The sequence below is a fragment of the Megachile rotundata genome, chromosome 6 (genome assembly GCF_050947335.1).
Source record: "Megachile rotundata isolate GNS110a chromosome 6, iyMegRotu1, whole genome shotgun sequence".
NCBI lineage: Eukaryota > Metazoa > Arthropoda > Insecta > Hymenoptera > Megachilidae > Megachile > Megachile rotundata.
Window position 1 is genome coordinate 14156228 of NC_134988.1, and position 26168 is coordinate 14182395.

Here is a 26168-nt window from a genome sequence, read left to right on the forward strand (position 1 = left end):
TATAAAATTTTATAATTTTAGTATTTGAGGAGGTGCGAATTTTAAAGTTTGAAAAATTAGAAGTTCGAGATTTTAATATTTAGTTATGTAGTAACTCAGTAACACACTAACTTCATAACTTAATAATCCCCCAATTAAATTCCCCAAAGAAACCCCATAAAAGGTAAACCACAGTAGAAACAGTACAGAACAAAGCTAGTAAGGTAGCAAGAATAAAATGGAGCAGCGAGGGCAACAAAGAAACAAAGACCAGTCGGCAAGTTGACGGGGCACCATAACGATAAATGTAAAGTTTACGTACGCATCGTTAGTACCATTGCCAGGCTTGCAATAATCGTTGTTGCCAGAGCACGAGCTCGCTCGAGGGTCACTAACTACTAATTGTTACCAACTTAGCGAAACGAAGAATCCCGTTTGCGCGAGGCATCCTCGTCGCGTTACTTCATCAGATTAAAGGCGTTTTACGCTCAACAGTATGTACACCGAGACGGAACGTCTCTCATTTACATTTGTACATAGTCTGCTTACGGTACAAAGGAACAAGCTATGATAATTTCTGTTATCTGCTGGATTTTCGTCGAATTTTATTAGTATTTTATAGGAGTGGCTGGAATTTGGAAATTAGGGGTGGTTGAGTAATTTGGAAATTTTGGTGGAGGGTTGGAAACTTGAGAATTTGGGAATTGGGGGATTTGGGGGTTTGTAAAGGGGAAAATTAAGGATGGGGAAATTTGGGACGATTGAGAATTTAGAACTAGGCTATTTCTGAATTTGAGAATTTGGAACTAGGGGATTTGAGAATTCGAGAATTTGGAACTAGGAGATTTGGAAATTTGTGAATTTGGAACTAGGGGATTTGGGAACTTGAGAATTTGGAACTAGGAGATTTTGAAACTTGAGAATTTGGAACTAGGAGATTTGGAAATTTGTAAATTTGGAAGTAGGGGATTTGGGAACTTGAGAATTTGGAATTAGGAGATTTGGGAACTTGAGAATTTGGGAATTTGAGAATTTGGAACTAAGGGATTTGGGAACTAGGAAACTTGGAAACTTGAGAATTTGGGAACTAGGAAATTTGGAAGCTTGAGAATTTGGAACTAGGAGATTTGGGAACTTGAGAATTTGAAACTAGGGAATTTGGGAATTTGAGAATTTGGAACTAAGGGATTTGGGAACTAGGAAATTTGGAAACTTGAGAATTTGGGAACTAGGAAATTTGGAAACTTGAGAATTTGGAACTAGGAGATTTGGGAACTCGAGAATTTGGGAATTTGAGAATTTGGAACTAAGGGATTTGGGAACTAGGAAATTTGGAAACTTGAGAATTTGGGAACTAGGGAATGTGGGAACTTGAAAATTTAGAAATTTTAAACCCAAGAAACCTAATTCCAAAATTCCCAAATAAAAATGTACCACCCTACAAATTCACATAACCAAAATTCCTAAACACAAAAATTTGCAAACTAAAGAACATAAAACCGTAAAAATTCGTAAATAGAATCAATCAATACACGTATCAAAGGTTTCTTCTTCCAGCAAAAGGCAATTTCATCTAAAGCAATTTATAACCAAAACCAAAATCGTGGCAAACGAAGCGAATAAAATGATCGGCGAATCTCATCTCTCTCCACCGTTTATGCACACACAAAGTAATTGAACTTTCAAAACTGCGATGCACCCCTAAAACGAGGCGATATTATTCAGACAGAGGGAAAGTTCACTCTTCTCCTCAACGGGGGAGTGGTGAAGTCAATTTTAATACTTTGAAGTGTTTATCGTACAGCTGCAAACAAAGATTATCGCAAAATTATGTAATACTCATAATCGTGTCGCTTCTCTCGTTCCAGCTTCCCTCTTCGGGAAGAAATTCATTACTTAACGAGTAGTTAAGTAATTATTACACTGTCTCTACACGACTTTATTAAAACTTACTAATTTAATGCTGCTCTTGTATAAAGGATTTTCGAAGGGATTTCTCCTCGAACTTCAACAACAACATTCTTGGAACGTCTGTACGTTTTATGGTGTCTAAATTAACGCGTATAAACTTGTATGATGTTTTCATTATACCCGTATGAACTTTCTTATGATCCTTTAATTATCAAATATTATTTAAGGTTAGGTCTAAAATGGTCTCTAAAATGGTCTGTTTTTGAGGTTAGGTTTAAGAGTTTAATCTTCATATATGAAGATCTGATTTGTATTATTTATTCATATTTTTATGTCTTTCTATAAAATTGTTTGGTCTAAATTTTTTACTTCAATGTTCAGTTTACTTGTTTATATTTATTATTAAATTTAATTGTTCAGTTCAGTTGCTTAATGTAATTGTCAATTTTTATTATACAATATACCTGTTGAATTTAATTATTTTAATGTTGTTTAATTGTTTAATTTAATTGTTCAGTTAAATTTAAATTAATTTTATCCTTCGGTTTAATTGTTTAATTTACTTGTTTGTTTCAGTTGTTTAGTTCAACTGTTCTATTTAATTGATCAGTTCAAATGTTTAGTTCAAATGTTCTATTTAATTGCTCAGTTTAATTGTTTAGATAAAATGTTCTATTTAATTGATCAGATCAATTGTTTAGACCAACTGTTCTATTAAATTGCTCAGTTCAATTGTTTAGATAAAATGTTAACTTTAATTGATCATTTGAGTTGTTTAAATCACAGTTCAATTAAATTGCTGTTAACATGAAAGACCCCCACCCTAAATACACATTCACCAAAAAATCGTAGACACGAAGGGACGCAAAGGGTGATCAAAGGCAAGCCCGAAGAATGGACAGAAGACGAAAAGCCGCAGGAAGAATGACGAAAAAGAGAATGTTAGTCGCTGGCAGGGGGTACAAGTAATAGTGAAGGAACGCTATTACGTCCTGCTGCGTCTTCGAGGGGAACCAAGCTATATTACAGCGTAATACCAGAAAGGGTGGTTGCAAGGGGGTGGCGAATGTCAGCTGTACAAGGGGGAGAGAACCGGAAGAAACGGGATACGAGGTTTCAGAATTGTTCGACTTGCCAAACGCTTTTAACCCCTCCTCGTCACGGTGTATTTAAGGGAAACACGCTCAGCACCCTTGTTCATCCCCGGTTGCCGAGTGGAAGGCGTTCTGGACGAGAAGCAGACGCGAAAAGACGTCCACGAAGGGGAGTTTTCTTTTTTTTACCCCTGCGAGATGCCTCGGCATTCGATTAGCATATCAGCGGACGAGTGCCGCGGAAATTTGTATCCTCGCAAGTGCGCCTTGGTTAATATGGAAATGGGCTCGCGGAAATTCCAGGGGAATTTTGATGGGAATTCAGATAATTTAGTAGTTAATGTGTGTTTTCAGATATTTAATATTGCAGTTGTATATTGCAATCTGTAAGATGCACATAGTTCATGAGAATCGATTTAAGAAATTGTACATCTTTGAATTTCTAGAAGTCCTCTAGACGTCCAAGTCCTCAAATTCTTAAATTCTCAAGTACAGAAATATCAAACCGTAAGAATTCAAGTTCTGAAATCCCCAAATCAAGTCCCTAAATTCCCAACTCCCCTAATCCCCAAATCCTCAAGTTTTCAAACTCTCAACGCCCCAACTCTCCACATCCCCAAATTCTAAAATTTCCAACTCCCTAATTCCCCAACTCCCCAGATCCCAAATCTCCAAATCCCCCAATCCTCAAGTTTCCAAACTCCCATTCTCCCCAACTCCTCAAATCCCCAAATCCTCAAGTTTCCAAACTCTCAACGTTCCAACTCTCCACATCCCCAAATTCTAAAATTTCCAACTCCCCAGATCCCCAAATCCTCAAGTTTCCAAACTCCCAACTCCCCAACTCTCCAGATTCCAACTCCTCAAATCCCCAAATCTTCAAGTTTCCAAACTCTCAACTCCCCAACTCTCCACATCCTCAAATCTCTAAATCCCCAAATCCTCAAGTTTCCAAATTCCCAATTCCCCAACTCTCTAGATCTCCAAATACTCAAGTTTCCAAACTCTCAACTCTCCAACTCTCCACATCCCCAAATTCTAAAATTTCCAACTCCCTAATTCCCCAACTCCCCAGATTCCAAATCTCCAAATCCCCAAATTCTCAAGTTTCCAAACTCTCCACATCCCCAAATTCTAAAATTTCCAACTCCCTAATTCCCCAACTCCCCAGATTCCAAATCTCCAAATCCCCAAATTCTCAAGTTTCCAAACTCTCAACTCCCCAACTCTCCACATCCCCAAATATCCAAATCTCCAAATTCTAAAAATCCCAAATAGATCTCGACTGAATTCGAAAAGATGGTAGAACAAAATAGCTTTCTAATTCGTTTGAACAGTAGGTATCTCCAGAATATTGAAATAAACAATGCATAAGTATTATCACTGAAGAATACACGTAGTGTTATAGTATTATTAATGCTGCGGCCAACCGCGGATATCTAAAACCGCGGAACATTGAAACTGCGGGTACTGAAACCACGGATGCGAGGTTCCGCTGTATTTATAATTTATGTTTGCTGGCCACGATGGACTCATCGATTTCTTCAAACTATGTTAAATGTTTACTTTCAACCCATATATAGCGATAATATATATTGCAAATAACAGGATTTAATTTCCTAAATCTTAAATTTATTATTTTCTTTCATTCTTGAATTCCTTCGTTTTTATTTTGCAACCTTATTAAATTTCTATATTTCTAAATTTCTGTATTTTTAGATCAATAATAGTTAAATAGAATGTACGGATGTCAACCCATGAATTGGCGCGTGAAAGTGAAAGAAGCTCCACCCCCACCACTGTCGAAAATACACGTGTGGCGGCCATTTTTCTATTCTGACCAATTGCGTCCCTCTCCTAAATACGTCAGCCTCCTCACGCGCCAACGTGTGCGTTGACATCAGTACATGTAATTTAGTAAACTATAAACTTCAACAAAATACAATTAAATCACAAAAATGTTTATCAACCTCATCATATAAATATCCCCAGTGTAACGTCGATTCGTGGTAGGATTCGCGACGATGTCCTTTAATCTTCCTTTCTTTCCTCCTTCCTCGTTGGTCGCACTTTCTTTTTCTTCTGTTTCTTCGTCTCCTTTTTTGCCCTATTTGCTCTCCGCGGCAAGTGCTTTTAAAGATACAACATGCGAAAGAGAGAAGAAAATAGAATTAGCCAGGGAGAAAAGTTCACGGCAAGGTAAAAATTGCTGGCTCGCAAAGGAGAGAAGGTTTCACCCTCTGCTGAGTGAATCCATCCTTCTGGAGGTTTTTAGTTTTAAATTCTCTTGGATGGTGGAATTGCGAGGTGTTAGGTCGGAGGTAAGAATTTGGTTCGTTTGATTTCTTGCGGATTTTCGCGTGCTGCTTTTGTTTTTGAAGAACGCGAAATTGTAAGGTGTTAAGTGCCCGTTTTAAAGCTGCGTTTACAGCAAAAGCGTTTATGCTGTTAATCTTATTAGATAGTGAAGTACTAACATATCTGGGTATTATGTGGTATTAATATGTACATTTATAAATTATAAAACTATACATTGAAGTCAAATTGAATTGCTGTGTGAAAATTATGAATACAATATCTTTTTACAATATTATAAAATTGCAAAATAATGATGCATGTATATGAACGTTATAAGATATCAATGTATGTATTAATAATTCTGAAGCATTAATACTATAATTATAGACTTGTTAAGTATCTATGAAATTATGAGCTGAACAGAAATTTAAACAAAATGAATTTGATAGATACTGACAAGTTAAAAAACTGTGAAGTATAAACACGTGTATCCTAAAGTCATAAACCATTAATATGAACCTTAAAGAATGATGAAGTATCAAGATATAAGTGTATCTAAAACATCTTAAAGCTAACTAAAATAGCTTAAAGCTATGAAGTTAAAGACATTAAAGGTTGCGAAGAGTGTAACACGTAACTAACGATATGTTAGCACACGACCCACCTCATCCTTAATCCGCGAATTAACAATTCACGAACGGATTTCAAAGAGGAATCCGAAAGGGGATAAGGTGGCAAATAGATTCTGCGCTAGAATTTCTACGAGGTAAAGCTTGTCGTCGTTAAAACCAGTACTCACGATGGAGTCAAAGTTCCAACCAGTTCGTACAGAGTTTAATTAGCAACTCTACACGAGCTTCTACCGAGTAATCTATCTGCGATGTTCAATACAGCACTCCCCTTACCATCATTACCCGATTAATTAAACAAATATGGACCGTGAGGAGAACACGCTGTCTTTTCGAAACCGAGGAATCAGTCTTCTGGGGACAAAGTTTTATTCACGATCGAATTAATCTCTTTTATTTCTAACAATCTGCTCGCGTTTAAATATAACCAACCGCTTTAATGAAATTTCACGAGATTAATTAACTTCGTGGTTTCGATTTGTCACGAAGGATATTCATTTCCGTTTGCGGGTCAAAGGACTAATTTAGTATCTGCTCGGAGACGCGGTCTTGTTCTCGGTGATAATTTCGTGGATTTAACTGGTTTCTGGTTTTAAGTTCTTCAATTTTCGATCTCTACATTTTTTCAATTTTTCAATTGAACGATATTTTAATTACTCAATGTTTCTATTTTCCCAGTTTTCAATTTTTCAATCGGACGATATTTTAATTACTCAATGTTTCTATTGTCCCAGTTTTCAATATTTCAAGATTTCAGTTTATCATTTTTTCAATTTTTCAATTTTGCAAGTTTTCAATTTTTCAATTTCTCAATTTTACAATTTTCAATTTCTCAATTTCTCAATTTTTCAATTTTTCAATTTTTCAATTTTTCAATTCTTCAATTCTTCCATTTTTCAATTCTTCAATTCTTCCCATTTTCAATTCTTCCATTTTTCAATTTTTCAATTCTTCAATTCTTCAACTCTTCAACTCTTCAACTCTTCAACTCTTCAATTTTTTAATTCTTTAAATTCATGAATTTCCTCAATTATTTAAATTCTTCAATTCGTTCATTCTTCAATTCTCCGATCGTTTGATGCATCAATTCATCGATTCATCAATTCCCTGAATTCTAGATTTGTTAATTATATTTCTTCACACATCCACTTCTCCCACATTTAATCCCCCAGCACGAATTCTGTAACCTTAAAGTCCAACTACCTTGATACGACCGCTTTAATGAAATTCATGGAAGTTAAATCCCAATTCGCCTATACTGTAATATTAAAACTAAAAGTAGCTCACGCGTACGGGGAATTTCGGAAATTTCATTCGACCATCGAAGCATTGTTTCAAGAAACTGCTAGAATTTTCGTGACAAAGTGAACCGCCCGGAACCGGAGGCACCTGAATGGCGAAGTCACCGAACGCGAGCGAGGAAAATTCCCCGAAAGGAAAACTGCTGGTCCGAACGATTGTGTCTTAGGAGCAATCAGGAGTGAAGCAAGAGGAAAGGGAATAGAAGGTAAGAAAGGTTCGTCCGAACTTTTCCTCGCGCTCGCCTGACAGTCGACTTTCGACGTAACCTCGAAAAATAAATGGAAAAGCGATTTGCAGTGCCATTGTGCACTTGGTCCCAACGAGAGAAAGACTCCGCGTAGCTGGCTACCAGTAAAATGGACAGAAAATTGTTCCGCGATCGTTTAATCTAACGTTTGCTTGTGTCGGTGCCGCCAGTAACGAGAAAAGAAACGTTGAACTTGCATTCGGAAAAGGGACCCGGCAATTTATCAGCAGTGTCATCAATTTGTCATTATTGTTGGACACTTTTCTGACTGATGGCGGCGTTTATCGTCAACGGATGATGTATCATAGAATATGTAGTCTTCTTTCCAGCGGAGTCATTGTTTGACGCTGGTGAGTGTGTGTAGAATTTTTTAATACGTTCGAAATTCGTTTATACATTTGTACTCATACGTCAAGTATTCATTTAGGGATGTTATCAAATTTTTCATGTGACTCATTGGAGTGAGGTAATATAGTCCATGTCTAGTTTTTGATATTAGAGTTACTGTAGATGTGGAGTAATTCAATCTAAGTCCACATATCTGCAGGTCTATCGTTAATCTAAGTTCACCTGTGATCTAGATCTACCTATGAGCTAGACTTTTCAACAAAATCCAGCTTCGTGCTGGATCTGAATTTGATATGGATTTATCTTTTATCTAAGTCCACCCTTGATCCACATTTTTTTAGATCTACTCCAGGTCTACCTATGACCTAGATCTACCCTTTAAGACCTACCTACCTTTTAGTTTTGTTAGAGCTGTAATCTAGATTACCTCTTTTAGGTCTACCTTTATGTCCACATCTTGTGTCATTGTAATCACATGCTACTAAGCAAACTCCATAAGGTAATAGAAGCCCACTTCAAGAAAGTACAGTGTACTAAAAATTCTATTAAAATCACCCTAAGTCCCCCGGTTGTAAGTACACATCAGCCCCAATAGGATCTGCTAAATCCAAACCCGCTTAGGACGTAACGGACGTTTTTAATCCGAGCTGGATCTTGTTTCTTACAGCTCGCGCAGAACCCCACGAGGCGTAAGAACCTCGACGAAGGAAGAACAACGGAATCAACAACTGGAGAGGTCGAAAGAAACCCGGCTGGAAAAGTGCACAGTCGGACAGGCGTAGCGGGCACGAGGGTGTGCCAGGGGATGAATATTAAAACGTAAAGTTCCCGGTAAATTAATTGCATTAACGTCAGAATATTTTTGCTGCCGCCTCTCAGGACACACGTTCTCCTTTCCTTCTGACCAGGATTCCTTCTCACTTTTTCACTTTCCCTCTGGGTCCGTTCTATTTTTTTCGTCGAACCAGCCTGCAGACTGACTCCTCTTCTCTGCTCCTGAATATTCATTAATCTTGCTTTCTCCTCTCTCTCGCACTTCGTCTACGTCGGAAATGCACGTCTCGAGGAGAAATAAAAAGAAAATAAATCCACCAGCCTCGCAACGTTTTCATCCTTACAGGAACGCGTTGGATTGCCCTAACGAAATTCTCGACGCGTCCTACGCTGATATCGCCGCGAGTATGAATGCTGGATTTATCCTGGATACGTGTCCTACCCATCCTTGAATTTTTATCTGATTCGTTCACTTGGTAATGATCCGCCGATTCGATTATGCATTCTTGTCACGGAAACGTTGATTCGAGAACAATAATTTATTAACAGCGACGCGATTTCTTGCGGATTAAAGATGGATGAATATTCTGAAGCTTCTTTAATGATTTTTATACAAAATGGCTACCAAGCAATTATAACGAGCAACATCTAATATACAAGCATTGTATCATATCATTTAATGATATAAAAATATAGCAAAATATTTGAACATTATGAAACATGAAGTTTGTGGGAAAAGACTGAATAATGTTGTCAATACAAAATGGTTGCTGAACAGTTACAACAAACACTTGCTATCAAAAGCATATTTCAACGTCTGCTATTAGACACACGTATATGTAGTTTGATACAATTTCATTGCATAAAAGAATCATAAAATGTCACCCATGATATACAAATTCAAAATTTATTTTTCTTCCATGTCATCAATATGAAGACAGTTGTAGCAAACAATGACTGATGTCGAAGTACAGATAATCAAATACAATTTCATGAGAAAAAGGTGATCAGAAACATAGCTTGTATTAATCGTAAACCACCAATCTTTTCAACAAGAGCTCCTATAAGTGTCTTTAAGTATATAGCCGTTTAAGTATATCCTCTGCTCAAACAGCAGCAGTTCCTCTTGCACTTCGTGCAACTGCACAGCAAAATGGCGAACAACCAGGCATTCAATAACAGTAAAAAAGACCAGGCGTCCGCTAAAACAGTCCAGGTAATTATTCACCGACGAACCGGTAGCGCGGTGTCGCGAAACAGCGTGCCGGAAATAAATCGCGAGTGAAACTACATCGCTCAGCAGGCTCGAACCACCGTTTCAGCGGAAAACCGTTCGACGCGTTTGGCTTAACACCCGTTGGCTCGCGGAATTTCGCAACGCCCCTCGATAACTTCACGAAGAAAATTTTCGCCACTGCGGCCACCAGAAAAATTCCCCAGAAGACTCTTCTCGAAGCCGGAATTTTTCACGGTACATCGACGCCGGAGGGAGCTGATGCACTCGCCGAACGAGGGTGAGAAAGAAAGAACGGAGAGGAAGCGGAATGTTTGCGGCTCGGACGCCAGAACAATCTCTCGCATTTTTCAGCAAACTTTCTCGCGACCCCTGCCACCCCTGCTTACTTTCTTTCGCCTCCCTCCGCAACACCCCACTCGTGAACTAACCACCCCTTTAATTTCGCCTGTTGCGGCGCTCCAAGTTTCTGACGTTCTTTCTACCTTTTTGTTTGCAAGTTTCGAGATGCACCGGTAATGTTTCTATTGCAACCCCTAATTTATATGGACGCTATTGATCTTTGATTTTGACGCTTTTTGAGATAGCTTTTTAAACCTTAATTACTGTACTGATTTTTAAAATTTAAATTTGTCTGGTGAGATACTGATTTCAACCCTTAATGCGAGGTTTGTGAGTTTGCTATTTATTTTAAGCCTTGATTATTGATTTTAACCCTCAATTGTTGTATGTGATGTGTAAAATCACTACTGATATTTAACCCCTAATTTTGATAAGGTAGAGACAAAAATCTGAATGATTTTAACCCTCAATTATTGTATGTGATGTGTAAAATCACTACTGATATTTAACCCCTAATTTTTATAGGGTAGAGACAAAAATCTGAATGATTTTAATCCTCAATTATTGTATGTGATGTGTGAAATCACTACATATATTTAACCTCTAATTTTTACAGGGTAGAGAGAAAAATTTTAATGTTCATAAATTTGAAGAACTATTTGAGAAAAGTGTAAGTGTTGCTATGTTAAAAACGGAGTTCTCGACACGTTACGAGCCCCGATTATTAGTTAATAAATGGGAAGCTAATATTTCAAATTAATCCAAGTTAATTTGCAAGGAAGCAGGGTACTTAATTTCCAACAGTATCTACAGCAGCCACGGCGAGGTCGAAAAAGCAACTCGGGTCTAAAATTTCTGGGTTGTCTCGATATTCAGAGTCGTATTTTCAACGGTGCCCGAACGGAACACTTAAAACGGGCGGCTGCTGCGTGCCAGTTATTACATTTAAGCGATACATCACGTTAATTGCCCGGCAGAGCGAGGCACGTTCCTCGTAACTTATACTGGCTGCGAGTTTGCAGCGGATACGCGGCACTAATCCGCGGAAATTACGCGAAATTTATATTTCCGCTTGAAAAAAAAAGAAAGAACGAGAAAGAAAGAGAGAAAGGAAAAAAAGGCGGAAGAACAAGAGGAAAGGGGAACTCTCGCTTCCGCGTTCGTGCTTTATGAAAGCATCGTCCCGCTTTCGCGAAATTACGATGTGAATTTTATTCGAAGCACCCCTTTGCGCACGCGGCCAACGTTTACCTGCCCTCCTTTTTAACCGGAATTTATGTTGCGATAATTCGTTTCGCGATCATTTTATTTCGGAACGGAATTTTTGACACCTGTAACAGCTTGATTAATCCTTTGACCAACACACTCTGTGAAATATTTCTCTTTTGTGGTAGAAGGAAAATTCACGACTTGAACCTTCTGTTAAATAACATGGATTAAAAATTAAATGACTTCAGGTAATTTTCTTGAAACTTTCATTGTAGCTCTTCAAAGTGTCCGCTAAATTTTCAAGCTGAAAAAAATAAAAATAAAAATTATCAAGCTAAAAGAAATAAAAATAAAAATTTTCAAGCTAAAAAAAAATAAAAATTAAATGTCTTCAGGTAATTTTCTTACAACTGTTATTGTAGCTCTTCAAATTAACAAACTAAATTTTCAACATTAAAAAAAATAAAACTTGAATTTCCTATATTGGCAAACATCCATTTATTTTCTCGCACAAAAGCTATCATAAATAATACTCTCGAGCATCAATTTTATAAAACGTTAACAGCATGTAATAATTCAAAAAATTAAACCAAAAACACTTCGAATGATACATGCAACCAGATAAATATAAATTACAAAAATATTATCATAAATTAATATTTTCACGATGTTGCTATTATTCAAAAGATTAATAGAAACGCAATGAACGTACGCGTATAATCCGCGAAAATTCCACGGAATTTATACCCTTTTGATGAAACGCACACCCCTAAGTCTGTGGGCATAAAAATATTCTGTTTTTTTCGCGAAATTACGAGGTAGACTTTATATCCGAATACCGCGAAGGATTTCATTACATTACGCGAATAAAAGCGCGGTCTGTAACTCTCCTCGTTTAAACAATTTACTCTAATTTTGTCGAAAATTACGACGTGGTGGAATCGCCATTATAATTGCAAAGTAATTAATACGTAGCAACTACTTCGTTATTGTTATTTTCTTATCGTGAACGAGAGGGTTTGGAAATTATTTTTATGTGTTCAACGTTGAAAGCTGTTTTTTAATAAAATTGAGAAGTTGACTGAGAAATTGGGGTTCGAATAGTAACAAGATTTTTATTATTAAAATCAAGTAATGAGATTTGTCTGGCAAAAATAATTATTCATAATACTAAAAATAATTTTGATATTTAAGAAATTACTTCTAAATTAATTTTCAAAATTAAAAGCTTAAAAAATGAATTTGTTGTAAAGGTATTTTTTAATAAAATTGAGAAGTTGACTGAAAAATTGTGGTTCGAATAATAACAAGATTTTTATTATTAAAATCAAGTAATATCTAACAAAAATAATTTTTAAGAATACCAAAAATTTTGGTATTTAAGAAATTACTTCTAAATTAATTTTCAAAATTAAAAACTTAAAAAAAGAATATGTTTTAAAAGTATTATAATAAACTGATGATAAAATTATAAGATAATGAAGTCTCAAAGATGTAGAGAATAATTACGGATTAATAATTATATGAATGAAGAAAAGGAGTTGTGTAATAGACATTCATCCAACCTTTTGCCATTGTTCATTTGCATACAAACTAGATTTAACATTGTTTTCCAGTCATAGCGAGCTCACGTTTCACGTCGACCTCGTCACAGGGTGGGAAGCCAGCTTTGGGATTATTATCGAACCAACGCAAATCCATTGTTAATTATGAACGAGTCCAGAGGAAAATAACGTGTCACGCGACGACGGGGATGACAACAATTATTCTGCGTAACGGCATCACGTGTTACACGCACGTGCGTCCCAATACGTCTACGTATGTATGTACGTCGACGATTAATAACCTTCTGACAACCTGCTATCGATATACAACCTCTTTCAAAATTATAGGTACGAAGTTTTAAGTATGATGAGGTATTGGGGGACTTGGAGGTCGGATATTTTTAGGTTTTCAAGGTTTTAAATTTCCAAGGTGGCAAATTTCAAGTTTTCAAATTTTCAAATTTGCAAGTTTTCAAGGTGGCAAATTTCTAAGATGGCAAATTTCAAGTTTTCAATATTTCGAAATTTGGAAATTTTCAAGGTTCCAAATTTTCAGGGTGGTAAATTTCCAAGATGGTGAATTTCGAGTTTTCAAGGCTTCGAAATTTGCAAATTTTCGAGGTTCCAAATTTTCAGGGTGGCAAATTTCCAAGGTGGCAAATTTCAAATTTTCAGTATTTCGAAATTTTAAACTTTTCAGGGTTCCATATTTCCAGGGTGGCAAATTTCCAAGATGGCAAATTGCAAGTTTCCGAGATTTCGAAATTTGCAAGTTCTCAAGGTTCCAAATTTTCAGGGTGGCAAACTTCAAAGGTGGCAAATTTCGAGTTTTCCAAATTTCGAAATTCCCAAGTTTTCAAGGTTCCAAATTTTAAAGTTTTCAACCCTTAGAGTCTGCAAGCTCTCAAGGTTTGAAATTTTCATATTTCCAAGTTCTTAAATTTTTTAATTTGCAAGCTTTTCAGGTTTGAAATTTCCATATTTCAGAGTTGCTAGATTTTCAAATTTTCATCTTCTCAATTTCTCAAATTAATATTCATGTTCTCAGATACTTAGATTTCCACATTTCTAGGTTCATAAGTTTTCAAGTGCACAATTTTCCACATTCCCTGGTACATTAAAATTCTCATATATACATTTTATAAACTTGTATAAAATTTTGTATTGCATAAAAAGATTTATACAACAATTTGTATTGTATAAAAAAAATTATACAAAAATTTGTATTGTACAAAAATATTTATATACAAATTTGTATCGTATAAAAAAATTTGTACAAAAATTTGTATTGTATAAAAAAATGTATATAAAAATTTGTATTGTATAAAAATATTTATACAAAAATTTGTATTATATAAACAAATTTTTATAAAAATTTGTATTGTATAAAAATGTTCCAACATCTCAATATCCTATCTTCTTAATTCCCAAATATCTAAAAGTAACAATTTTCAAATCTCATAAAATCAACCCTTGTGCATTACAACTCTATCTTCCCTATATCGCCCTTTCGCTCGAGTGAAATTCATCAGCAGCTTCCTTCACCAGCCCTCACACCATTTCCGGTCATTTACCTACACTCCCAATGACATATTTCGTATTTTATGATAAATTCAAGCGTCGTATCAAATATTGATTGCAATTTTCATTAGGGGTTTATGCGGTTGGAAATTTTTCATTTCATACAGTCACGCGTGATTTCACGTGCTCATCATCAAATATAGATTTTAGATAGGGGATGGGTGCACGTATTTGCATGCATCAAAGTGGAATAATCTATGTAGGTGCATCACGGACTAAGGACCAACCATGTAGGTACAGGTGCACGGGAGTGTAATGCGATCAGGCATAATTAATCGTTCGAACAAATCTGCGTGTGCATACGCGTCAATGATGTCGTTGAAATTTGGATATTAATTAAACCGTGTAACTAATACTCGGATCGTGTTGTCCATAATGTTTTCGTCGGTAACTGGAGTCATCTCGTATTCTCAGATTTTTATGGAAACGTACCAAGAAATTTAAATAGTACGATTACTGTGACACGATTACTATGGCATGATTACGATGGGTGGCACAGTAGATTCTGACATGTGTGGTTAGACACGTTATAACATACGTTATTAAGAACAGGGGTGTTTAATCTTTCAATTTTATATTTTAATTTGTAAGTGTACTTAATGTCTCAATGTTGAGAGCTTTGAAAAATTACTTTCGCTTGATTTTTATGTACGTAAATTTATTTAAGTGAATTTGTAAAGTGGATCATATGTGGTCGCCACAGTAGATACTGACATGTGTGGTCAGACACACAAAGGGTACTCAATCTTTCAACCTCATCTTTCAATCTGAGAGTATATATCACTGTCTCAATATTAGAAATCTTTCAGGCATTTCTCTACTTTGCTTCTGCTATAAATAATTAAGAATTTAACTGAATTTACAACGACGTTCACATATGATGTTAGTGGTCAGACACACTATAACACAGATTACTAAGAACAAAGGTAAACTTTCGATTTTATCTTTCAATCTAAGAGTGTACATCATTGTCTCAATATTAGAAATCTTACAGACATTTCTTTAGTTTGCTTTTGTTATAAAAAATGAATTTAACTGAATTTACAACGACCCTCATAACTGACCATCATGGCGGTCAAAGTACTAACAAGTTTTGTCTTATACTATTTTTATTTGAATAGTCGTAAGTAATCAAGTAATTAATAAGGTTACTTGACCGGAAGAGCTTTCTTCAGTTGCAGCATTTCAACATTTCTTCGTTATGGTGCAAATTAAAAAATATGGCTTGTTTTTAGAAGGAAGTGAAACTCGAGTTGTGCAGGGGTAGAATTACTGGTGGCTGTAGTATGCTGCAAATATACTGCGAAAAATAAAATACGTTCCATGAAATTTTTATAGCGGCTGCTTTATTGGACATAAGTAAATGGAGAACTTTGTTCTTCACGTAATTGTCTGTAATATTTGTTATGGGATAATTTGGACTTTTTGTTGGACTTTCTTAATTTGTTAGAAATTTGGAATTTTTTATGGTTTTTGGGAATTATGGGAATTTAGGGAATTTTTGAAATTCGGGGGTTTTGGGAATTTTTGAAATTTTGGGGGTTTTGGGAATTTTGGAAATTTTGGGGGTTTTGGGAATTTTGGAAATTTTGGGGGTTTTAGAAATTTTGGGAATTTGGGGAATTTGGAATTTTGAGAAATTGGAATTTGGGGAATTTGGAATTTGGGGAACGTGGAATTTGGGGAATTTGGAATTTGTGGAATTTGGAATTTGGGAAATTTGGAATTTGGGGAATTTGGAATTTGGGGAATTTGGAATTTGGGGAATTTGGAATTTGGGGAATTTGGAATTTGGGGAATTTGGAATTTAGGGAATGTGGAATTTGGGGAATTTGGAATTTAGGGAATTTGGAATTTGGGGAATTTGGAATTTGGAGAATTTGGTATTTGGGGAATGTGGAATTTGGGGAATTTGGAATTTGGAGAATTTGGAATTAGGGAAATTTGGAATTTAGAGAACTTGGAATTTGGGGAATTTGGAATTTGGGGAATGTGGAATTTGGGGAATTTGGAATTTGGGGAATTTGGAATTTGTGGAATTTGGAATTTGGGAAATTGGGAATTTAGAGAATTTGGAATTTGGAAATTTGGAAACTTAGAAATTTGAAAACTTAAAAATATAAAAATCCACAATAACAAAATTTGAAACCCTGAAATCCTAAAATCTCCCATTTCATCGTACCAATCTCCAAACCCATACTCGAGCGCAAAGACCTCCCATAAAAAATTAATTACACAGTTATAAAACAGAAGCACCGATAACGTTACGCAATTAGCAAACGTGGGAAGCATATCGTAACATCGCAATAATTTATCGTCCTGACTTTAACAGCTTCAAAGTAAACGAAATTCTTGATCACGTGGCACACGCACGTGCGAACATACGCATACACACACACCCACATACATCCACATTCGAACCATTAATTATCTCTTGGGTGTTATGCAGCTGTATGCACCTGCATGTGGACTGATCGATCCTTAACTTGCAATGTATCAATATGCATCACTGACATGCAAATAAATGCACTGTACTTGTCGTTAAGTAAATTTGACAAACTGCTCGAGCCATTTTGATCGTTCCCATGAATCATGAAGTTATTAATTCTGCACGATATAACACCCGTCCAAGACTATTTCAAATAATTCATCCGTGCTCGAATAACGAGCTTCGAAGTTTCTTTCCGGAAATATTACGCGTCGGATAAAATTTATGCAAGATCGAATATAAATTACGTTTCAGATTGTGCGACACGTTTTCTAAAATTACTTTTTGATATTTGAATCGCGACTGATTTATATTCTTTTTGAAGTTGGTTTGTTATAATTAATAAATTATGTGTTATTAATACAAGAAATTTAAATATTTTATGAAAGGGGATGTTTGAATATTAAATTTATGAGTAGATATTTTTAGGTTAAGAATGAAGGGGAATAATAATTGGGGGTTGAAATATAAATTAATTTATACAATTATTCTTTAGCTCGACAAAAGTACATTTCGATAAAAGATTTTCAATTTCTGTGATTTAATAAAGAATTTCCTATTTTAATAGGAAATCTAAGATCCGCCATTTTGAGTTTCGTGACACGATATTAAAATGGTGGGGGTAGTGTTTTCACTTCGTCAAAGAAGTTAACGAATTCTATTAATTTCAACAAAATTTATGGTGATTGTTTTCTTCTATCAAACTATAAGTCACTTGTGTTATTAATGAAATTTAATAACAAATAAAATTAAATAAAAGATAGCAAGTTGTAATTTGTGTTGCGTTTAACAAGTCACCTGTTACAGTCGCAGGTCACGTTTGCGAACATTCGAACGACTAATTATCTCTCGATCGTCTTACGATCCTGTGCATTTGCATGCAAACCAATCGGTAAAGGGTCTATTCTCGGCTATGGGGTATGTGCACCAAGTTAGCACCCTTGTATGTGAGAATAGTCTTGTATGTACAAAGAGAGACATTCGAAAATGGATAGAAAAGTGAAATAATTAATTATAGTTAAATCATGGTTAGATAACAATAATTATACTTTGTTACTTATATTAGTAATTCTCAATATGGCGTCCATTGACATACAATTTAATAATAAAAAATTGTTCTCAATTATTTCTATCGAAAATATTTTGTGTTCACTACAATATGTACCCTTATGTGCATTCTGTCTCAGAGATATATTTATTAAAGTATATATGAAATATTATAAATAATTGTGTTTGAAATATTGAGGTTAGTTTGACTCACCAGTCAGCGTCCGCCATCTTGTTCTTCTTTGGTCCACCTGCAAGATCATCACTTTAGATCTCAAATAAAAAAGAATTATAATTATTAATCATTAACTGTGTTCATTGTAATTAGACATTTGAAATGAATAACACATCTAAGTATTATTATCAGACATAAATATCATAAATATTATATAATTAATATTATTAAAATTGTATATCTATACGGCACATTAACGATGCATATACTTAAATCATTATAATATTCATTTATTTAATGTTACTAATAATATTATTATACATTTATATAATTTTTGAACTTTTCAACATATTCATACATAAATAAAAATAAATTTCATGAGAATTATCTATCTGTTACTCTCCTTAATACATCACTTAAAAATCCCATAATTCGTTCAATAATTTTGTATCACCACCGCGTTCCACCGAAATATTTCACGTTTAATATTCGCCAATGCATTTAGAGTAAAACTTCAAACGATGTGTAACAATCTTTTGACCAATGAAATTGTAACATTATTGCCCATCGGCTGTAATATCTCATAATCATTCAGACATAAATGTCCCGGCTCGTATTTCAAACAGTTACATGTCCAATTATTGGATTTTCGAAATTTCCAAACGGTGCGTGACGGCGAGTAAAAAAAAAACAAAACCGGTCGAAAATATTCTGTCCCGAGGGTAGAACTTATTTGCTGTAAATTATGTTCCTTAATGTTCCATTTGCACGATTTATATCGGCGTAAATATAAAATCAAATAATGTTATGGTTGACGTTTATGATAAAACGTTTGTATTTCATTCTTGTGAGTGATATTGTAATTAATACAGACTTAATTGTACGACAAACTAATTATTTGTCACTGAAATTCGAACGACGAATGTAATTTCATATCGGCGATAATGTGAAATGATACCTTTCTATTATGTATAATGTTTGTAGAATAATGTTGTTGCAACAATGTTGCTAATTGTATCTAATTAGATTCCATTTTCTAATTAGTGCAAATGTGTGGTTATAAATTTATAATATTTTTGATGGAATTATTTTTTAAATAACACTGAATGAATTTTATTTAAACTTGCATGGTTCATGTGTTCATACATGTCACTCTATGTCATATGTATCACACATGTGCAAGTATACGTATACATATGCACATATGTATTATTTGTATGTACATAGTGTATGATTTACATGAATTACATGTTCATAGCATATGTACATTTATATGAATAATATGTATACACCATATGTACATTTATATGAATTATACACATGTGTGTACATACGTATGTGCACACATACATCAACAAAATTTTATTTAATCTTACATTCTCTAACAAAGTCCTTCCCACAAGCAATAATTACTTAAAAATTTATTTCCAGCTGACCAAAAATATATTTGCATTCCTACAAAAATTCTTCATCAACAAAAAAAATAATTTTACATTAAAAAATAAGTTTGCCTCGTAAATATAAATAGATTTCCCGTAATAGTAACCCAAAAGTGTTAGCAAAACGTCACATTTCCCGAGCATATTTACCCAAAGTTTTCGATTCGAAGTTAAAGCGTGTTACGGAAGTTTATCGACGATAAAATAATCGTTTTTGTCCATAATTCAGTTCGTACACGAGATCGACGTTGCCGGCAACTTTGAAAGCTTTACACAGAGGTTTGTGTATCTGTAGTGTAACTGTCGTAAGGTCTATATGCACGCCAACTATAACGCGTATATTAGGTACGATGGCTGAACATTACACGCATTTCGTCGTTGCATATTCATGCAACTATGTACACCTAGGTAGCTGCGTTATGTGCGGCTACATCTATGTACGTACGTGTACGTGTGTACACATTAAGTACAAAGGCTCGCGAGCATTGTATCAGCGTTCGTACCAAGTGTAAGTTCTGTCGTACAAGGTAAATCACTGTGAACCAGCCGACGCTTTAAGTAACTTCTTTGTCTTCCATTTTGTGGACGACGCTGGCGTAATGCGATTTTAAAGTGGGATATTCGGATAATGGCGGTGTAGATGTTTTAAGGGACTTTAAGATGGAGTTAAATTTTCTTTGAGATGTTTATATGGGAGTTTCATTTTCGGAAAAATTGCAAATTATTACAATTTATTTTTTCTCAAATTTGCAACGCCCCAAATTAGCAAATTTCCAAATTCCAAACTCCACAAATTCCCAAATTTGCAAATTCCAAACTCCCCAAATTCCCAAATTTGCAAATTCCCAACTCCCCAAATTCCCAAATTTGCAAATTCCCAACTCCCCAAATTCCCAAATTTGCAAATTCCAAATTCCCCAAATTCCCAATTCCCCAAATTCCCAACTCCCCAAATTTCCAACTCCCCAAATTTCCAACTCCCCAAATTTCCAACTCTCCAAATTTCCAACTCCCCAAATTCCAAACTCCCCAAATTCCCAAATTTGCAAATTCCAAACTCCCCAAATTTCCAACTCCCCAAATTCCCAACTCTCCAAATTTCCAAATCCCCAAATTCCCACCTCCCCAAATTCCCACCTTCCCAAATTCCCAACTCCCCAAATTCCCAACTCCTCAAATTTCCAACCCCTCAAATTTCCAACCCCTCAAATTCCCAACTCCCCAAATTCCCAACTCCTCAAATTTCCAACCCCTCAAATTTCCAACCCCTCAAATTCCCAACTCCTCAAATTTCCAACCCCTCAAATTTCCAACCCCTCAAATTCCCAACTCCCCAAATTCCCAACTCCTCAAATTTCCAACTCCTCAAATTTCCAACCCCTCAAATTCCCAACTCTCCAAATTTCCAATTCCCCAAATTCCCAACTCCCCAAATTTCCACCTCCCCAAACTCTCCATTCCCAAAATAATAATCTCCAAAAATGTCCACCCCCCTAAATTACCAATTCCCAGAATGTTCAACCCCGAAACGAAAGCGCAAAAGCGTAGAAATCCATAAATTAAAAAACTTACGAAACTTCATAAATTCAATTCCGTAATTATCATTCGTTCCCCAACTTCATCGAATGTTCGATTTGCATAATTACGATGGTAACAAATTGCACAACCGTGGCTCTTCTTATTTCCCCTAGCTCATCGAATTTCGACGTCGAGTATTCTGTTGCAATTACTGGAATAATCCAGACACGAAGGAACGCACTGGTTAATCGATAAATTCTACGAAGATATCACCGGTATTCTATCGCAAATTATGAAGGTGTACACGATCTCGGAAAGAACATTATGCGATCGGCAATCAGAACGCAGCGATTCGTTCGAACATATTCAAATGAAGTGTGCCGGGTATTCAAATTAATTCTCTTGCGTGATAGTGGTCTTCGATATCTTCTTGTAACAGCTACTCGATTATTCGGTTCTTTCTTCTTTTTCTGGAGATCATTATCTATTCATGAAGCAATTTGTTGGGGAATTAATAGCTACTGTTAATTATTATGGCTTGCGGAGCGGATAAGCTTTCGTTTAACAGAGATTTATGATAAAAATACCATATTATTTTTTTATTAGAGTATACTAGTTATGGAAGACTATAAAAATTATTTTAATAAAATTAGAATACTGTATTGTATACAGGGTGCTTTATAATTAGTGTTACAACCATTGTTTCTCTACCACTCCCTGAAAGGGGTGGTTAGGTGAGGTTAGGTTACGTTGGGTTACCACTCCTTGAAAGGAGTGGTAGGGAATATCATTCTGAACAATATTTTCCTTTGCAAAAATAGGATTTGAAGCTTCGTTTTTGAATTATTAAGGAAAAACACCATCAGTGATGGCTTTGAGTGATGGGTAGTGATGGCTTTGCTGAGTAGTGATGGCTTCGAGCCTTGCTGACTATGAACAAATGCCCATGTGCCGGAAACGGATAAACTCTTAATAAGAAGCCCTTTCAAAGCTCACAATCATTTAAATAATGAACAGAACAGTTACAAATAATTAAAGTTCACTCATTCATTTTTCATAAATTCACAATAAACAAATTTGAATCAACCTCATCTATTTTATAAAAACAATCCTCTTTCAGTAAACTTGCGTTGTAGTATGAAAAGTGGTGTTCTGAAACGCGAGTGATATTTTTGGCGAGCATTCAAAATTTCGATAAAAATACGAAGAGGAAATGTTTGCAAGACGGTATTGGATGTGTGTTTACGTGAACTTCCAGCAAATATTGAAGGTAGTTTGCAAGATATATAAATTCTAACAGGAGAACGCCATACTCTAAATATTTATCGAAACTGTTCGATCGCGGAAACGAGTTCAGCGTATTCCGTAAAATTCTCCTTTAATGTAATTAAAATAACTTCGATAAGAGAAACTAATTCGAGTTACTTTTACCGTGAAGTTCATTTGCTTGAAATCCTTCAGTTTTTAATATTTTTAAACCTCTTCAAACTTCGATGTCATTTGAAGAATCCTTTCAAAACTCTAGAAATTATCTGCAGTCCACGGTGATTATAATTGGGGAAATGAGTTTAAATCGTTATCTTGTTCGAAACAGAATGTTCAATGAAATTACAAGCTTTTCAGCTTCAAGCTTTCTTTTAAATAAAAGACATAGTTACTATTACTGTTTATCATTTTGTATTAATTAGATATTAATTTATGGATACATCAGAGAGTCAGCAAATACGGGGAATAATTTGTTGATGATCAACTAACCTTACATAATTTCACTGAACACTGTTCCCGTTTTGTAACCACAATTTGTAATGGATTATAACATTGTATCCGTATACAGTTTAATTACCGTGTCGAATTATTAAAATTTAATATGTGCAATAACAGGGACCGTATTATTAGATATCGATGTTATTAATTTTGTTTTGGTGTTTAATTGAAATCTTAGAATTTGGAAAGGATTTTAGGTGGATGAGTTAGGGTTGAATTTATACATTTAGGGATTTAGGAGCTTAGGAATTTAGGAATTTAGAGTGGTGGTAAGTTGGTAATTTAGTGAGGTGATTTGGGTGATGAAGAAGTTGGAGATTTGGGAGTTTGGGAGATTGACAATTTTGGGATTGGAAAATTTAATTTTGTAAAGCTGGAAGTTGGAAATTTAGAAATTTGGAAATGTAGGGATTTAGAAATTTTCCATATTTGCAAATTTTGGAATTTGAAAATGTAGAGATTTGCAAATTTAGGAATTTGGAAAATTTGGAATTTGGAAGATTTGGAATTTGGAGGATTTGGAATTTGGGAGATTTGGAATTTGGAAGATTTGGAATTTGGAAGATTTGGAATTTGGAAAACTTGGGATTTGGAAAACTTGGGATTTGGAAAACTTGGAATTTGGAAAATTTGGAATTTGGAAGATTTGGAATTTAGAAAATTTGGAATTTGGAAAACTTGGGATTTGGAAAACTTGAAATTTGGAAAATTTGGAATTTGGAAAACTTGGAATTTGGAAAATTTGGAATTAGGAAAACTTGGAAAATTAGAAAATTGGAAAATTGGAAAATTGGAAAATTACAAATTAGAAAATTGGAAAATTGGAAAATCAGAAAATTGAAAATTTGAAAACTTAGAAACCTAAAAACCTAAAAATTCACTTAATTTAAATTACACTGTCCAAACCAAATACCACCGCATTGCAGAAATCCTACCGAAAAAAAGAAACCTTCCTCCTCTAAAAATCGTACATATTCTTAAAATTTATGTAGACCACAACATAAATTAAAACTTTAAATCGTTATGTTTGTGGAATGGTAAAGAACAAGTTCTGCTGCATAAAAAAACCACATTTTTCAAGTTAACATTAATCACTACACAAATTAAAAGTTCAGACGGTTTCACTTGAAAAATCGTATTAAGAGATAAAGAACAATTTCTGCTTCATAAATAATACACATTTCTCAAATCTACGTAAATTACATTACAAATTAAAACTTCATACCGTCGCGTTTGAAAAATCGTATTATAAAATAAAGTTTCTACTTCACTAATTATGTATATTCTTCAACTTTATATTAAATAATAAAAATAGAAAATTATGAATATTCTACGACTTCATATAAATCATAGAACAAACTAAAATTTCAAATACTCGTAGTTCATAAATGGTACTAAAATTAATTAACAACGTAGAATGCACATAATTCACCTGCACAATTAATTCAACCAAACTTGGAATACAAATAGAAAATACAGACTCTCGTAATGATTAACAAAGTTGAATAGATATAATTCAGTATTCCAAATGAATGTTTCGAAACTTGTCGGTGGTTGGTTAAATTTCTATCAGAATGACTGGATTTCTCCGAAATTTTGAGGCAATATAGTTAACAGGGAAACGTCGATAAGTAGTTCAATCCGAGGGAAATTGAGAGCAGCCGGAAACCAAGACGCCGACAGGGAAGAGTTATAATCAGTAAGGAATTTCGGGATCGTGCATTCAGTTTAGCTTACCCTTGCTTAGTTACAGCATTTCTGTTCATCCCTGTTAATGATTACACCAACTTGTGGGCTCGCAAAAAGCAACACGTACAACTTGCGTAATCATAGCACTTAATTAGTGCACTCAAAGTTTATTACTCCGAGATACGCAGAATGGAGATACTCACTGTGATGCTCAAAATGGAGATCACTTATATCGACCACCAGATGCTGATCAAAATAAGTAACCAAATTTTGTTATTAAATTGTATAACTTAGGCTTTGTCCAGGAGGTTGCAAGCTGGGAAATTTGCAAGTTACAAAATTTCGTATTTGGATATTTAGGTTTGTACATTTTTTAAGGTGGGAATTTGCAAATTTCCAGTTATTGAGGTTTTAAGGGTTGAAGATTTCTAAGGGTGCAAGTTTTCAGATTTTCATATTTCTAAGGGAGTGAGCTTGCAAATTTAAAAATTATTTTATTTCCCAAATGTTTAAACTCCTAGTTGGACAATTTCTCAAGTTTCTAAATTACTAGATTCCCAAATCCTGAGATTCCGAAATCCCTGGATCCCAATATCCATAGATTCCCAAATTCCTTATTTTCCAAATGCCTAGGTCCTAATATTCCTAGATCCCCCAATATCTCTAGATCCCCACTATCTCTAGATTTCCAATATACCTAGATCTCCAAATCCCTAAATCCACCGATATCCCTAGATCCCCAAATTCCTAAATCCACCGATAGCCCTAGATCACCAAATCCCCAGATTTCCAAATCCCTAAATTCACCAATTTCCGTAGATCCCAATATCCCTAAATTACCAAATCCCTAGATCCCCATCTCCCTAAATTCCCAAATCCCTAAATCCACCGATATCCCTAGATCCCCAAATCCCTAAATCGACCGATATCCCTAGATCCCCATATCCCTAGATTCCGAAATCCCTAGATTCTCATATCCCTAAATCCACCGATATCCTTAAATCCCCAAATTCCTAAATCCACCGATATCCTTGGATCCCCAAATCCCTAAATCCACCGATATCCCTAGATCCCCATACCCTTAGATCCCCATATCCCTACATCCCCATATCCCTAGATTCCCAAATCCCTAGATTCCCATATCCCTAAATCCACCGATATCCCTAGATCCCCAAATTCCTAAATCCACCGATATCCCTTGATCCCCAAATCCCTAAATCCACCGATATCCCTAGATCCCCAAATCCTTAGATTCCCAATATCCCTAAATCCACCAATATCCCTAGATCCCCCAATATCCCTAGAATTATTGTCGTGTCGAAATGGAATTTGCAGGTAAAACGATAGGAAAGAAGCTAAAGATAGCGGCAGGGCGCGAAAAAGGGGTCGAAGGGTCGCGAAAACATACATTAGGGTGGTTAAAGGCGATTTTCTAGCACGCTCGTTCCGAGACAGGGCTGTGCCACGCTGGTCAGAGGATCGTAAAAGAAGCGAAACGAAGCACGGGGCTTGATCCACGTATGGGCAGGCCCTGGGAGCTTTACGACTTTACCCAC

General features: G+C 35.2%; 1 long non-coding RNA gene across 2 annotated transcripts in view; it reads right to left on the reverse strand.

The window, feature by feature from the left end:
- The window catches only part of LOC143264574 (uncharacterized), a 242815-nt gene that overhangs the window by 192439 nt on the left and 24208 nt on the right, over positions 1–26168 (reverse strand). For both annotated transcript variants that reach the window (XR_013038333.1, XR_013038332.1), the window contains exon 3: positions 18242–18278. This is a non-coding gene — a long non-coding RNA (uncharacterized LOC143264574). The remainder of the gene's footprint in view (positions 1–18241; positions 18279–26168) is intronic.